This window comes from Theropithecus gelada, chromosome 5 (assembly GCF_003255815.1).
Source record: "Theropithecus gelada isolate Dixy chromosome 5, Tgel_1.0, whole genome shotgun sequence".
Taxonomy (NCBI): domain Eukaryota; kingdom Metazoa; phylum Chordata; class Mammalia; order Primates; family Cercopithecidae; genus Theropithecus; species Theropithecus gelada.
Window position 1 is genome coordinate 133,077,951 of NC_037672.1, and position 16,952 is coordinate 133,094,902.

A 16,952-nucleotide genomic window follows, 5' to 3' on the forward strand; every position below is an offset into this window, starting at 1 on the left:
TGAATTGGAATGTCAGAGGCATAAAAACCTTAAATTGCCTAGGATTTTGGCCAGGTATCTATTCAGAGTATATAATCACTAAGCTTGGTAAATCCAGAATGAAATAGCAGAGGCTGTGAAGAGATTGCATCCCTTCTTGCTCTAAGCCTAAGATCACAACTAAACAAAAGATCTTGTATACCTCATAAATGTTTTACCAAAACTTTCTTGACTTGGGATTTTCAGAGGTTAGTTAGATACAGGATCTTGAGAAAGAAAGCAAAATTATTAATTTAGAAAACCTCAAAGTACAACGCAGCAAAACTCGGGAATAATAAATAATCAGACAACTATTTAGCTAGCAGAACAGTGTTAAACATACTGCAGATTTGTACACACATGTATAGATGCCCGAAATATCTTTGTGTCCAAGAAAAAAAAAAAACTAAGAGTAGGAATACTGTTAGTAATAAAGAACACTAACTATTTCTTTTCTCACTGTCTGTCTCTGTGATCACGAATAAATAACTTATTTGGACCTCATTTATTTTTACATGTGTTTTAAAACTTAAAAAAATCAAATAATAGTAATACTTGAAGTGAAAGATTTCTAAGAACGGACTGCAAAACAACATTTTAAAAATATATAATACTACCACACATAAATACAAATATCAAAAATTAGGTAGATTTTGGTTAAATATAAAATATTCAGCTAGTTATTGCTTCATACTAGTAAAAGACAGCTCATGACAGAATTATCTTTTTTCTCATTTGGAATTAAATATCCGCAGCTGTAGTTACACAAATGCACTAAACTTTTCTTTGCAGAGTTTACATATTATTCAACAAATATTTTAATTCTTAATACCCCAAAATGGTCAAAATCAGAGACAAAATGTTCAAGACAAATGATAGTGCCAGAAGCACAAATAACAGCTGTCAAAAGAAAAAATGATAACTGCTGTTCCTAATTGCCTGTTAAAAATCAGTAGTGTTTAAGTTTATAAGTCAATTTTCCTTTGTGAAACATGGAGTCAACAGTTTGCAACATTAAATTTGGAATATTCTTATTTGCATTAGTAATAGGGGAACATCTCTTTATTTGGAAAAAGGTTTAATGTATTTTATTTGAGGCCTGATATATCAACAAGTCACAGAGTCATTGTACAGAATCGTGCTGAAGTTAAATTAAATGCATTGAATGAGTACAGCACAGTACTACATTTTGTCAGGTACAAATATAAAATATATTAAACTAGACATATAAACATAAAGATTCTGAGAAAATAATAACAATAATATGTGAACATAGTGTAGGAAAAAGAGCTGTTGATATGATATTTAGTAGATAAAGAAGATAATATGGCAGAATGGATTGGCTGAGAAAATAACAGAATTGGTAAGAATTGAAACATGATATTAAAAAGTAGAAAATAGTGTAATTATGGTAGATCTTTCATATGAGAGTATTGGTTAGATGGTTTTTCATGAAAAATATCTGTAAGAAGATACATTAGATTTGGCAAATGTATTAGTCTTCTATAGCTTCAGTAACAGTTTACCACAACTTGGATGGTTTAAAACAACAGAAATTTGGTCTCTCACAGTTCTGGAGACTAGAACTTCGAAATCACATACCAGCAAAATTAGTCCCATCTACAGAACTCTGAAGAAGAGTCTGTCCCAAGCTTCTTTTTCTGCTTCTGAGAGTTACCAGTTACCCTTGATCTTCTTTGGATTATAAATGCATAAGTGTGAGCTCTGCCACTGTCCACATGCAGAAATCTTTGCTCTGTGTCTCTGTCTCTTCTCCTCTTTTTATAACAACAGCAGTCATTAAGGGCTTACTCTATGCAAGTATTGCTTCATCTTAACTAATTATATTTGCAATGACTGTATCTTCAAATAAGCTCATATTCAGATATTCTGGTGGTTAGGACTTTAAGTGTTGAGGGGGTAAATTTTTACCTATAACAGTAAGTAAATATTTTATGTAATAGAGTTGAATAATATCAATATTAGCTTGAAGTTTACAGGAACTCATTAGATGTACAAATTAGGAGAAAAGCAATTTGGAAAGTGGAACTTTGGGATTATTTAATTGCTTAGGAGAATTCTACAAAAATACAAATATGAGATAATTAAAACATAAATATAATGGAAATGGAAAGAACATATTGAAACAGTCTCTTGTTAAAGAATGATATACCCTAATGGCACCACTGCAAAACAAATAAAAATACCAAGAAACTATTAAAAAAGCATAACATAAAAACATAACTTTGAATCTATCAATGGTATGAAAAATAACTTAAAAATTCTCAGAGACCAAACAGAAAGTAAAAAGAGGCAAAGATTCTAAAAGAGTCATCTGTCAAATTCTATTGACTTTAACCTTCAAGTTTTGCTACCATATAGCAGAAGACAAAGTGTAGAAACTGATTTTGTGGGAAATCTGATAGAAGACTCAAAAAACAAAGCTGACACCTGTAAAAACTATCCTCTTAGTATGACTGCAAACTAAAGAATCATCCACCCACAAAAGAGGGCAGTAAGAAACGTTTTTCTCTCAAACTTTGCATTGTGTACCAGGAGAAAATACCTTCGTTAAGAATTCAAAATCAAAAACCTCAACTGAGCATGCCACCTGAATTTACAGTTCTTATAGATTTCTGAAAAACTCTAATGAGTGTATAAATGCCATTGTAAGCATATAATGTCACCAAGAAAATGGGAAAACATAATATAAATTATTGAGGGTAGAACACAGTCTTCAAACAAGACCTCAAACATTATTACAAATGAAGGTCCTAAGGGGCATGAGCTAACAAAGATTAGATATGCAAGAAACAAAGGCATAATGAGCAAGACCAAAAGGATACAAAAGAGTATAGTCATACCCAATGAATATAAAAATTAACAGTAAGAATACAACAAATAAGTGTGTGCAATATAACTGATCAAATAAAATAGTAAGTAGAAAATGAGTTTAAAAGAAAAAAGAGACATAAAATTGTCAAGCACATTGGAATAACAACCAAAGAAGTTAAAGGAGGGAAAATAGTAGTTTCATGTGATGAATACAGTGGCAATTGCCTAGTTAATTAGATGCGGCTAGGAGAAAGACTGACTTGGAAGATAAATAAAAATATATTATAGTGGTAATTCTAAAAGAAAGATTAAGAATGTACGGAAGAATCTAGTTACCACTTGGCTGGCAAGACTACTAGGAGGAAAGTAGAGAGAAAATGGTGCAGAGTCCACATTTAAAATGATAATCATTGACAAAACTTGGTGAAAGACTCACATTTTCAAATTCGAAAATCTCAATGACTCTCAAACATTATAAATAAGAAATACTAAACCTAAATACACCAGAGTGAAATAGCAAAACAGCAAAGAACAAAAGAAGATTTTAACCACAGCCAGAGGAAAAAAACTATATTTATTCCAAAGAAATAACTTTAGATCAACAGTTAAATTTTCTATAGCTACAGTGGGAAGCATAACATGGTATATGAATAATTTTTGATGAATTTGTAACCAACAGAATCTCTAGAAGCAATATATGGATATGTCTCACACAGAAGAAAAGATTCCAGAGAGATTGCCTAGTAAACATGTACAAAAGTTAAGAGATAAATAACTAAACAGGCAAAACTATGATAATAATAAATAATAATAAGAAAATAACAGTAATAGTATTTTGTAGGATTAAATGAAGCCATAGAGATCTAATATCTAAACAACAATAGCAAAGTTTGATGTGCAAATGTGAGTTAAATTATTGATTTTATTTCTTTTCTCAAAATAATATTAGGGTTATTTAATAAATTTAAATATTTTAAATTATACATGTTGAAATGCTGATGGTAAACATTTTCAACAAAACAAAAATAGTGTATTTAATTTCTAAATTAGAGGAAGAAAGTAGAAAAAGAAAGCAAAATAATGTCAAACAAATCAAAGTTATTACAATGGAAAGAAAAATAATGACATAAAGCAAAATAAAATTTTGAGCCAAAGAAATAAAGTTGTAGAATACATACATTATTATTTAATTTATATACAATTCCAAATGCAAAGCCAAGTATAATAAAAATAATGCATGTATATATTCCAAAAGTACATAAAAATGAAAGGGAGTGGTTAACATAGAATTGGGGTAACATTTCTCTCCTGAACAGAGAAAGGGAAAAATAATTGGAAAGGAGGCATACAGGGGATCTAATATTAAAAATTAGGAATTTGTATTATCCACGTTTCAATGAAGATATACAGTTGTGTGTTTTATTATTTGTATTTAAAATTAACAAAAATGATTTGGGCATATTCAAAAATTAATAAAACATTTTAAAAGAAAATAAAAGGATTGTAAAATTATACTAAATTTAGAGAGATACCATTGTCAAAACTGGAAATTTGTTACAGGATTTGTTCATATACTAGCATTCTCAAACTGCAAATTTTGTCCTTCAATGTCACTTTCTGGTTGTTACGATTGTTTCTAGACAGAAAGTTGAGGTTTGATGCAGCAAGCTTGTCCTCCTCTAAAATTGCTTTGCACAGTCTACCAAGAAATCTAATTTTCAGGTGTAGTGAACTCATCATAGAAGCATATATGTATGCATATATAATCAAATATATAAATATATATTTCCAATCAAATTAGACAAAGACATTGTCTTTAATGATAGCATTATTTAGTATGCTTTATGGTTCTTAGAAATTATAGATTTGTCCCCTTAATCTTTGGCAGAGTCAAAAGTAATATCTTATTAGTGTCTCTTGAAAAACAGTAAGAGACATTGCCATTATTCTTAATCTTTGATATGTTTCATTTAATCTCATTCAATATTGTAACTTTATTCAGCCCTTGCTAAATTTGATATACTTGCAATGAGGGAGACATATGCTGAAAGATATATTTTTAGAAGGAATTATGGAAAGTATGTATATATGTTCTATTCACTGATATATACACATTAATATTAAGCATATATAAAAAGAAAACTACATAAAATAAAGAAAGAAACATATTCACTATGAAGTGAATTGAATTACTGAAACTAATATTCCATTTGATAGATTTTCCTAGAGTAAAAATCTATAGTTAAAAAAAAGAAATCTGACAGATCAATCACACAGCTCAATATCAGAGAATTATTCCAGTTATTCAAGAATGAACTTTAATTTTTATGGTCCTTTAAAATTTCTTTATACAAACATTTAAAAACATAATCTTTAAATCTATGGATAAATATATAAATCTGACACTATCATGTGTGCTATTCTTTTAGTAGTTCTTTTCCTTTTGCTTTCCTTTTTAAAATTTGTATAAGTAGCCTCTTCTCTTACTTCTCATCAGAAGTGCTACCAATCATTAATCCATGTTAGTTCACTAAGATACCTTCTTGTATTTGCCCTTAATTTATACATATGAAAATACAGGAAGAATTAAGATCATTTATGACTGTCAAAAAATTGGGCCATCTTACTCATAACTAACTTAATCGCAGAAATCTCTCCAAATCAACTGGTATATATCTACTACTGTTGGTTTTGACATTTAAAAAACAACAACAACAACAACAACAAAAACAACAAAAAACTGTCTTTAATGATGGGCATTTATTTGCTTCTTCATCTCACAATGTATCTTCTTTGGGTAATTGTGTGTGTTTGTGTGTGTGTTTAAATGAATAAATATATATTTGTTAATACATAGGTACTTTGCATTTTTGAAAGTGATTATCTGTTGTTTAATTGTGGGATCAGAGTCTGTGCTACTTAACCTTGATTTTAGCAAGCTGTTAGTTTCCAAATGACTGTAATAGTTAATGTATCTGAATACTCCTTAATCCACCATATATAGGTATTTCTAATTTGGAAAATTCTGATTGTATATTGTGACATGCCTGATATGTCACTAAAGTTTGTGTTGAGAATTTCACTATTGATTAAATAACTAATCTACTTCTCACTGAAATAATGCTAACTTCATAATGCAATCTTTTCACATATTTTAAGTTCTATTCATATTTTTTGTGTAGTTTTATTTTGTTCAGATCTGCATACCTTTTCCTATGCAGTTTCCAGGTCAACTTGTTTTCAGAGGTTTTATGATTTATTCTCTCAATTCATACACAGTAAGTTTTTAAACATTCTTGCCAGTTGTTCAGTATTCTGGCACAGCTGTTATCCCCTTTGATTTTAAGATCATTTTATTAAATTTCAAAAGCAACAACTAAGAAGGTGCTGAATCTAAAAGCAAAACTTTAATAATGGAGATTACTTAAGAAATGCCACTATAATAGAGATTATTCATAAAAAGTTAACATAGATGGATAAACAATATTCAGATGTGTCATGTGCTAAAACATTATTGTCATTCTTTGATTAAAGCTAATATATTTTGTATTTGGCTGTTAGTCAAAATGCTGTAAGTAATAAACATAGATGACTTCGAAATATATTTCTAATTATCTCTCAAGTGAGATTTAGATAGAATTGATAATTGCGTAATGAGAAAATATGCTGTCTGACAGAGATTGGTACTCTACAATTCTCTATAGGTGACTGAAGAAGGATATAGTTGCATTTGAAACAAGAACATTACATGGTGTAATTGAAATGGTCAATCGTTTTTTCATAAAGAAGTACATATTTCAAAGTTTAGTCATACAAAATATGTGAAAGAATACAATTAATAGTGATTTGAAAAAGAACACAAAAATAAACAAAAAATTGTATGAAAATGTTATAGTCATTGGTGGTTCCTGGAATATGTTAAGTTTACTTAGTTGAAGGAATAGAATTATACTAAGGGAGTTAAGCTGAATGGGCATGTTCTCCTATTTTTGTGGGAGTGCAGGTGAGATGGTTTGTAGCTACATTTCTTTTTGTCTTCCATCTTCATTCATTTTCTGCTGTACTTTATTCTATTTCTTTGCTTTCCCAGAAAGTCAGCAAGATAATTGAATCAATGCTCACGTTAAAATTACGTACAGTTATTTAATAATATGATTTCTAATTTTGATGCTTTGGTCATCTTTTATTATGCATGACTTAAAACTTCTTTATAATGAGCATGCATATTTTCAGTGCATTCAAACCAATAGTCTAAAAGTAATTTAGTACCTAAAAAGTATTAGATTGAACAAAAAAACAAAATATCTAAATCGATTGTTTAAAAAATTGCTACAAACAAAGTCATTTTTTATTTCTGGATTTTAGGATTCATTTCTTAGAGTGCCTTGATGTTATGTTTCATAAATAGTTACTAGCCATAACTTAATAGCATTCTATTTATATGATAGTTATTCTGTATACTAATGATTTATTCTATATTACATAAATACATCTTGACTGTAAATTTTCTTCTTATGTCTGCTTTGCTGTGCCTCCCTTGCAATCCCTAAGAGTAGTTTTGTCCACGACTCTGTCCTTGGACTTCTTCTCTTTCCACTCTTTTCCACTCTTAAATTTTTCAGCTCATTTGAAAATTACTTTAAATATCACCAAATACCACCTACAAGCTCATCACTGCAGTAGTCCCCCATTATGCATAGTTTTACCACCATGGTTTCAAGTACATGTGGTCAACCAAGGTCAGAAAATAAGTGATTACAGTACAATAAGATATTTTGAGAGAGAGACCAGATTCGCATAACTTTTGTGACAGCATATTGTTATGAGTGCTCTACTTTATTAGTAGTAATTGTTGTTAATCTCTTATTATGCCTAATTTGTATATTAAACTTATCATAGGTTTGTATGTATAGGAGAAACTTGGTAATTATAAAGTTTGGTACTTTCTGTGGTTTCAGACATCCAACAGGATCTTAGAACACATTCCCTGCAGATAAAGGGGCATGCAGCTGTACTTAAGGAGTAATTTCTAGCCAAGAATCTCTCTTCAAGTCACAAATGACCATCAGAAAGATCCATCAAATGTAAAGATAAAAATTAAATATAATCATTATTTTTATTGTGATACTTCTCCCAGTATGAATGCAAATCATGTCCACAAAATATTCTTTCTTCTCTAACACTTTCCCTTTGAAGAGTGCTATCCTCCAAGTCATTTGAGTCATAAAACTAGCGTCTTCCTATCTTATTTATTCTCCTAACTTCAACCTCCATCCATCACTAAATTCTATAGATCTTATCTCCTTTATACTTCACATATCTAGTCTGCCTATATCCAGTACTCCTATATTATTCAGACAGATATTTAGTCCTGAGCTATTGTCTTCTAAGTATTCTGCACACCTGCATTCCCACATCACTCAGAAACTTTTTATACCTGTTTCAGAGTAATTTTCTTCCAACATAGGCATGATTATACCACATCCATGCTTGAAATTTTTTCATGAGCGTTGAGCTAATTTACACTCCTAACAACAGTGTTTAAGCATTTCCTTTTCTCCACTGCCTTTCCAACATCTACTGTTTCTTGATTTTTTAATAGTAATTGTTCTGACTGATATGCAATGGTATTTAATTGTGGTTTTAATTTGCATTTCTCTGATAATTAGTGCTGTTGAGCACTTTTTTCATATGTTCACTGGCTGCTTGTATGTCTTCTTTTGAGAAATGTCTATTCATATCTTTTGCCCATGGAAAATATTATGGATCTTTGTCAAAGAACTAAAATTTGATTTACCATTTGACCCAGCAATCCCACTACTGGGTTTCTGCCCAGAGGAAATCATTATATCAAAAAGACACCTGCACTCATATGTTTACCACAGCACTATTCACAATAGTGAAGTCATGGAATCAACCTAAGCATCCATCAATTGTGCATTGGATTAATAAAACGTGTTATTTATACACAACTGAATACTACACAGCCATGAAAAAGAATGAAATCAGGTCCTCTGAGCCAACATGGATGGACCTCGAGATTATTGTCCTAAGTTAATTAATACAGAAACAGATAATTATATACTGCATGTTATTACTTATAAATGGGATCTAAACAATGGGTATACATGTGCATGAGGATAGAAATTATAGACACCAGGGGACTCTAAAGGGAAGAATGGAGGGAGAAGAGTAAGAGTTGAAAAGCTTCCTACTGAGTACTATACCCACTATTTTGGTGATTACTTCACTAGAATCCTAAACCCCAGCGATACACTTAAAAATCTGATTTATACTCCAAAATGTAATTTAAAAAAAAATGATAGCTTCTAAATCAGGAACTAGTAAACTATGATGCATGGGCCAACTCTGGCTTCCAGCAGTTTTTGCAAAGTTTTCCTGGAACCAGCCATGCCCATTCATTTGTAATTGTATGTAGTTGCTTTGGTCTATAATGGCAGAGTTGAGTAGCTATGATAGGGACCATGTGGCCTACAAAGCTTAAATATCTGGAACTTTACAGAAAGTTTTGATACTCTGCTTGAAATCCTAAACTCTTAATGTTTGACATCTCCTCCATATAAATCTGAGTTCTTTTCAATACCTTATGCTATAGCTATCAGAATATACACTGATATAAATATGCATCATAACATACACTGATATCTCCTGAGATCACAAGTCAGAGACCTGCCTGGCCAACATGGCAAAACCCCATCTCTACTAAAAGTACAAAAATTAGCTGACGTAGTGACAGGAGCCTGTAATCGCAGCTACTCAGGAGGCTGAGGCAGGAGAATAGCTTGAACTCGGGAGGCAGAGGTTGCAGTGAGTTCAGATCTTGCCACTGCCCTCCAGCCTGAACGACACAGCAAAACTCTGTCCAAAAAAAAAAAAAAAAAAAAAAAAAAAACTACACTTTTCATGTTGCAACCTAAATCCTCAACTTCTTGGTCATTGGGTAATCTTTTAAGATTCAGAACAACTTTTCACCTTGTCGTTGAAACCTAATCCCTGGGGAAACTAAATTAATCTCTCCTTGCCCTATGCCCTCTTTGCCTCTCTATGCCCTGCACAAGGTTATTTCCCACACATAAAGGGTTCTCCTCTACTTAATTCATGTGGCTCTGTCTTAGCTTCTCCACTCTCCTGTGCAGAAGCAGGGGACATGTTTTATACTTTTTTATTATTCCCAACATATAACCCAGTGCCTGTCATAAAGTTAGCACTCAACACATAGTTGGAGCATGCATATATACATAAGTGAATATCTATATATATTTTGGGAAAAATATTTTTTAGGAACAAAGGTAATTAGTACCTATGTTATTGGAAAATTGTTGCTCCCTATCTTTCTTTCCCCATACAAACTTTTCTTCTTAAAGGAAAAAAACTACAATCCTGAATCAATTTACTTTCAAGTTCCATTTGATCCCACACTATTTATCTTTGACACTGTTTCCTTTTATCATACTAATAGGTTACATTGGTTTATAGGAATAAAACTGCATTCCTCTCATTTATTTTTTAAAATATTTTTCTTTCTTTCAAAGTTGATTTCTATTCATTTTTTATTGGACTTAACTTATTCAAGTCTTAACTCATTCCAAGAACTTAACATTATTCAAGTCTTACTATAGCCCCAGCACTCTTGTTTCTAAGAGAACACATTAATGATTTCCTGCTAAGAACAGAAGAACAACAAATCTGTGGACATTACTTTAATAGTTGTAGAACAATACTTTAATAGTTCACAGTTAATTTTGTTTTCATTGTATATGTCTCTGTAGGAAATATAGAAAAACACCCTAGTACATATTCAGTTCACAACTTCCTCTTCCCAGTGTTGTTGGTTAGGTATTTGTTTCCTTAATGATAAAATGAGAAAAGACAGGTTGAGGATAGAAGTAAAGTTATTGTTTAAAACCATAAAATTTTAATGGAATACTGTACAAGCAAAAGGATAAGATCACACATCTGTTCCACTTGCCACTTCTATTATTTGTGTAAATTAGACAGGATTTCCTCTATCCCTCACTAAAAATAATCATGGGTGAATGCAAATTAAGGTGTACTTATGAACATAGTTTAATTCCCAGTATCCAATTTTGGAAAGAAAAATGTAACATATATATTAATCAAACTGTTTCATATTCTTAATAGGTAAGTAGGTAGGTAGACAAATGCATATTATTTCTTTAAGAATATTTTCCCATATTAGAGTCAAGATTGCATCTGAAGAATCAGATACTATATTTTGGAGAACTAGTTCAAATATAAATAATGCAATTAGTTCAAAGATAAAATAATTCTTCAGATTGCATCTGAAGAATCAAACACTATATTTTGGAGAATTAGTTCAAAGATAAATTATGGAATTTATAGGTGGTAAAATATGTACTTAAGGAATCAGTACAGTACAGATGTCAGTTTATCCTGGACTTTACATGCATGTGCACATACACATTTTCAGCAAAATGTTTACAATAAGATAGACAGGTGTGTATTTTATAGTAATTTATTATAGGTTGGTGAAAAGTAATTGTGGTTCTTGACATTAAAAGTAATTGCAAAAACCGCAATTACCTTTGCACCAACCAAATAGACAAGGCTAAACAAGGTTGACCAGGTTTTTAATCTATTATGCTGATTATCAAACAGTTAAATTCTGCATAACATATAATTAAACAGAGTAAATCATATTGTATTGGTTTTAAAATGCCTTACTGTTGTGTACAAAAACCTTCATTTTAAAGTAGGTATAAATTGTGGCATCAACAAATATTTGTGTTATTCACAGTAAAAATTTAACATTAATTAAATAAGAAAATAGGGCAGGCACAGTGACTCATGCCTATGATCCTAGTACTTTGGGAAACCAAGGTAGGAGGATCACTTCAGCATGGGATTTCAAGACCAGCTTAGTAAAGGTGGTGAGATCCTGTTTCTACAAAAGTAAAAAAAATAGCCAGGTGTGGTGATGCATGCCTGTGGTCCCAGCTACTCAGGAGGCTGAAGTGGGAGAATTGTTTGAGCCCAGGAGTTTGAGGCTGAAGTGAGCCTGAGCAACAGAGGATGATCCTGTCACTACTTTTTCAAAAAAAGAAAATTATAATAAAGAAACTGCAAGTTTACATTTTTGCAGTAATAACAGAAAATTATTTTAAATGTCCTATTACATGGACCTTAATTATATTTAATTATTTGAGACACTAAATTTCACTGGGCATACACATATGCACATGCACACATGACTAACCTTATAACTCTAAGTAAACAGGAAAATCAAGTCAGTTTGTTTTAGCTACTTTTTTCATAGCAATAAAGCAAAGTGACTAAAGCTATGCATTCACAATTCCTATTTTCATCAATGCATTCACAATTCCTGTTTGCATTGAAAATTATTTATCAAAGTAAATTTGTAAAAATATTTCTGGTATTCATTAATTTTGTTATGTATACTGTTTTGCATGCAGTCAAGCCATCCATCCATCCAGATATATATATATATATATAACCGACATACCATGTCTTGGGTGCCCTCATACTATCATAAAGGTTGGAATAGATCCATGAATAAAAACAGGCAAACACATTATTCTCATTGAACACATTCTTCAATGAGTGGAGACAGACTCTAGACAAGATAAATAAGTAAAATATATAGTACATTACATGGATATTAATGTTATGAAAAATATTGTATTACAAATGGAAGTTGGAAGTGGTGGTACGGCCTTCTTAAAAAAGACCCCAAGGACACAAATAACAAATGTGGAGATTTCTGCTGTAAGAATGTTCCCGTCAGAAGGACCAGCACACATTGCTCACTATGAGAATGGCTACAGGAATGGCAAAGAGGCAAGCATAACAGAAGTGGAGTGGAATGAGTGAAGTAAGGGAGAGAGGGTAAGGGAGGGAGGTAGGGGAAAAAACTGGGCAAGAAACTCTAAGATTTTATTCTGAATTGTCCTTTTGTAGAGGTTGAAATAAACTTTATTTTTATAGCAATAAAATATAATTTATATTGTAAATGAAATTCTGAATTATTCTTATTTTGTAGGAACACTATCTCTTGCGGGTCTACATCGCTTAGTATTTTGGTCCTGTCTTCCGTTTATGCTAGTGCAGTGGTGTGTGATCTACTGGTTTTCTTCCTTTCAATGGGGGAAACTAACTAATATGCATGTTTTCAGAGACTGTATTCCACAAGAAGTGTTCTTTTGGGAGATTTTGAGGGGGGAAGTGCCATCCTCACTGAAAGGAGTGAGTTATTAGTCTGTTAGTTCCTGGGAGAGCTGGTTATTTAAAAAACTCTGGTACCTCCTTCCTCTCTGTCTCACTTTCTTCTCCTCTTGCCATGTGATCCCTGCTCCCCTTGGTCTTCCACCATGAGTGGGAAGCTTTCTGAAGCCCTCACCAGAATCAGATGCTGACACTATGCTTCTCACACAGTCTGCAGCACTGGGAACAAGACAAAGTTCTTCTCTTTATAAATTACCCAGCCTCACTGTTTTATTTATAGCCACACAGATAGACTAAAATAACAAATTGGTACTGATGAATGGGGCATTACTATCCCTAACATCAGTGTCAAATCCAGAAAAATGTATTTCCTGAAAATACCAGACAGATACCAAAAAATGTATAAAGACGTTTGGAACTAAGTAACGGACAGAAGTTGGAAGAATTCAGAAGGCTCAGAAGAAGATAGGACGATAAGGGCAAGTTTGGAATTTTTTGAGGCTGGTTAAGTGGTTGTGACCAAAATGTTGATAGATATATAGACAGTAAAAGCCATGCTGATGAAGTGTCAAACGGAAACGAGAAATGTATAGGGAACTGAAAAAAATAAGCCGTCCTTGTTCTGCCTCCGCAAAGAACGTGTCTGCTTTGTTTGCATGTCCTAAGGCTTTGTGAAAGGCCACACCTAAGAATGATGATTTAGGTTATCTGGTGGAAGAAATTTCTAAATGCTAAAGCATACAAAATGTGGCCTGGCTACTTCTAACAATCTATGATCAGACATGGGAGCAAAGGAAAGATATAAAGTTGGATCTTGTAATTACAAAGAAAACAGAGTGTATAAATCAGGGAAATCTGAAACTTAGTCATGTGGTAAAGAAGGAAAAAGCATTTTCAGGACAGGAATCCAAGGGGACTAGGAAGCAACAACTTGCTAGAGAAATTATTATGACTAAAAGCAAGTCAGGTGCTAATAGTCAAGGTAATGGGTAAAAATCCCTGAGGGCACGTCAGAAATGTTTAAGGCAGCCCCTCTCAGCACTGAGCAGAGGCCTAGGAGAATAGAATGGTATGGGGAGGTGGCAAGCCCAGGTTGCCTGTGCTAACTCAGAGTGCTGCTCCCCACCAAACCACTGAACAGGCTGCTCTGGATCTAGGCTCAGCTCAAAGGGTCCTAGGTACTGCTTGGATAACTGCTTTGTGGGGGCACAAGCCATAAGCCTCGGCAGCTTCCATGTGGGATTAAGTTTTAGGTGCCTAGAATGCAAGAATGGTCGAAGCTTGGCCATTTCCACCTAGATTTCAGAGGATGTATGGAAAAACCTGGGTGCACAGACAGAAGCCTGCCATAGGGACAGAACTTCTGCAGAGGCTTTACTAAGGCAGTACTGAGGTGAAATGTGGGATTGGTGGCGCCACAAACAGTTCCCACTGGGAGACTGCCTACAAGAGTTGTGAGAATGGAGCCACATCCCTCCAGACCCCAGAAAGTTAGAGCCACCAGCAGCATGCACACTTTAGCCTGGAAAAGCTGCAGGCAATTGCCTCAAACCCTGAGAATAGCCACATGGCCTACACACAGCAAAGTTGGGGAAACAGAATTGCCTGAGGCCTTGGGAGCCCACTTCTCATACCAGTGTGCCCAAGATGCCTGACATGGAGTCAAGGGAGATCATTTTGGAACTTATATTTAATATCTGACCTGCTAGGTTTTGCATGTGTCCTGTTACCCTTTTTGTTTGTTTGATTTCTCCCTTTTGAATGGGAAAGTTTATTCTCTGCCTCTACCACCATTGTATGTTGGAAGTAAATAACTTGTTTTTGAACTTATAGGCACAGAGCTGGAAGGAACTTGCAGTAAACAAGTCTAAAGCCTTGAGAGTCAAGACTTTTGAATTGGTACTGAAATAAGACTTTTGGGGACGATTGAGGAAGGGTGCTTGTATTTTGCAATGTAAGAAGGATGCAAGATTTGGGGGCGGCCCAAGGTGAAATGATATAGTTTGGATTTGTGTCTCCTCAAAACCTCATGTAGAAATTGGATCACCAAGATCGGAGGTAGAATCTGGTGGGAAGTGTTTGGGTCCTCAGGGTGGATCCCTCATGAATAGCCTTGTGTCATCCTCTCTATAACAAGTTCTCACTATTTATTCCTGCAAGAACTGATTATTAAAGAGTCTGGCACCTCCCTTCTGTCTCTTGCTTCATTCTGCTCTCACTATGTGATGTCAGTTCCTCTTCACCTTCCATCATGAGTGGAAGCTTCCTGAGGTCCTCACCAGAAACAGAAGCCAGTGTCATGCTTCTCATACGACCTGAAAAACTATGAGCCCAATAAATCTCTTTTCTTTATACATTACCCAGCCTAAGGTTTTTCTTTAGAGCAATGCAGACTAATACAAATTTACACCCACCATCTCCTCTTAACTGCTGGCCCTGTGGACTCGTAAGTCCAGCAACAGACACACACACAAAAAAACAGACTTACCAACTCCCACAAATGCTTATGGCCTAAGCCTTGACTGAAAACATAAGTAAATATTCAAATTCATAAAATGACAGATATAGATAAATTGAAATATAATTAATTTACTTTGAAAAGTGAATAAATGATAGATATTTTTCCCCATGTGGAATTGGTTAAACTTTCAAAGAACAAAAGCACACTATGCACAAATGTTCCCAGGACAGAGAGAAAATATTATTTTATATCAACATATTAAAATGCCAGTTTTTTATCTACTAAAATACTGAAATATTTCCATGTCCACTCATAAAAACACTATTACATTTATTAATATTAATTACCTCCGCATAGTTATAGAAATCAGACACACATTGCAATTTCAAGAAATACATTCTTCCGGATTTGACACTGAAGCTAGGGATTCTACTGCGGCTATTTTATTTACTTCTGTTTTCTGGCATTGCCACTAGATTTAATCTTCCAGAGGAAAGAGAAACTTCCAAGTGAAGTTAAAAGGAATATATTGTGTAAATCTTTGAGAGAAATGCCTAAGGGGAAAGCTTGACTTAGTTCAGATTGCCTCTGCAGAATGTGTTGGGGTCCATGGTGACAGACAAATGTTTTCATGATAGCCTACTCCCGATGATTTGTGATATTAAAAAAAAAAAAAAAAAAAAAAAAAATCCCCTAAGTATAGGCAGTGCTTTCTATCCATTTTCGAAAGTTATCACAAACAAGCATCAACCTGACACCTTGTTTATAAACCTATGCAAATAACAATGGATCCAACCCTTCCACCCTCTTATCACAGGCACCATAGTGGCATTTGTGTATATATATAATTTGTATAATCATATTATCTTATTCATATGTGTATATATCCATATATACATTTGTCAAAGAAATTAATTGACTTAAAAATTTGAAAACTACACATGCAGAGACCGGGCGGAGCAAGATGGCTGAATAGGAATGGCTCCAGTCTCTAGCTCCCAGAGCCAGCGACACAGAAGACAGGTGATTTCTGCATTTTCAACTGACGTACTGGGTTCATCTCACTAGGGAGTACAGGACAATCGGTGCTGGTCAGGTGCTGCAGCCCGATCAGCCAGAGCTGAAGCAAGGTGAGGCATTGCCTCACCTGGGAAGCACAAGGGGGAAGGGAATCCCTTTTCCTAGCCAGGGGAACTGAGACACACAACACCTGGAAAAATGGGTAACTCCCACCCCAATACTTAGCAAATGGGCACACCAGGAGATTATATCCCACACCTGGCCAGGAGGGTCCCCTGCCCATGGAGCCTCCCTCATTGCTAGCACAGCAGTCTGCGATCTAACCACAAGGCAGCAGCGAGCCTGGGGGAGGGGCGCCTGCCATTGCTGAGGC

The 16,952-nt window shown here is 33.8% G+C and overlaps 1 long non-coding RNA gene across 1 annotated transcript in view; it reads right to left on the reverse strand.

Annotated features, from left to right (window-relative positions):
- The window catches only part of LOC112625418, a 52,331-nt gene that overhangs the window by 17,498 nt on the left and 17,881 nt on the right, over nt 1-16,952 (reverse strand). The window lies entirely within an intron of this gene.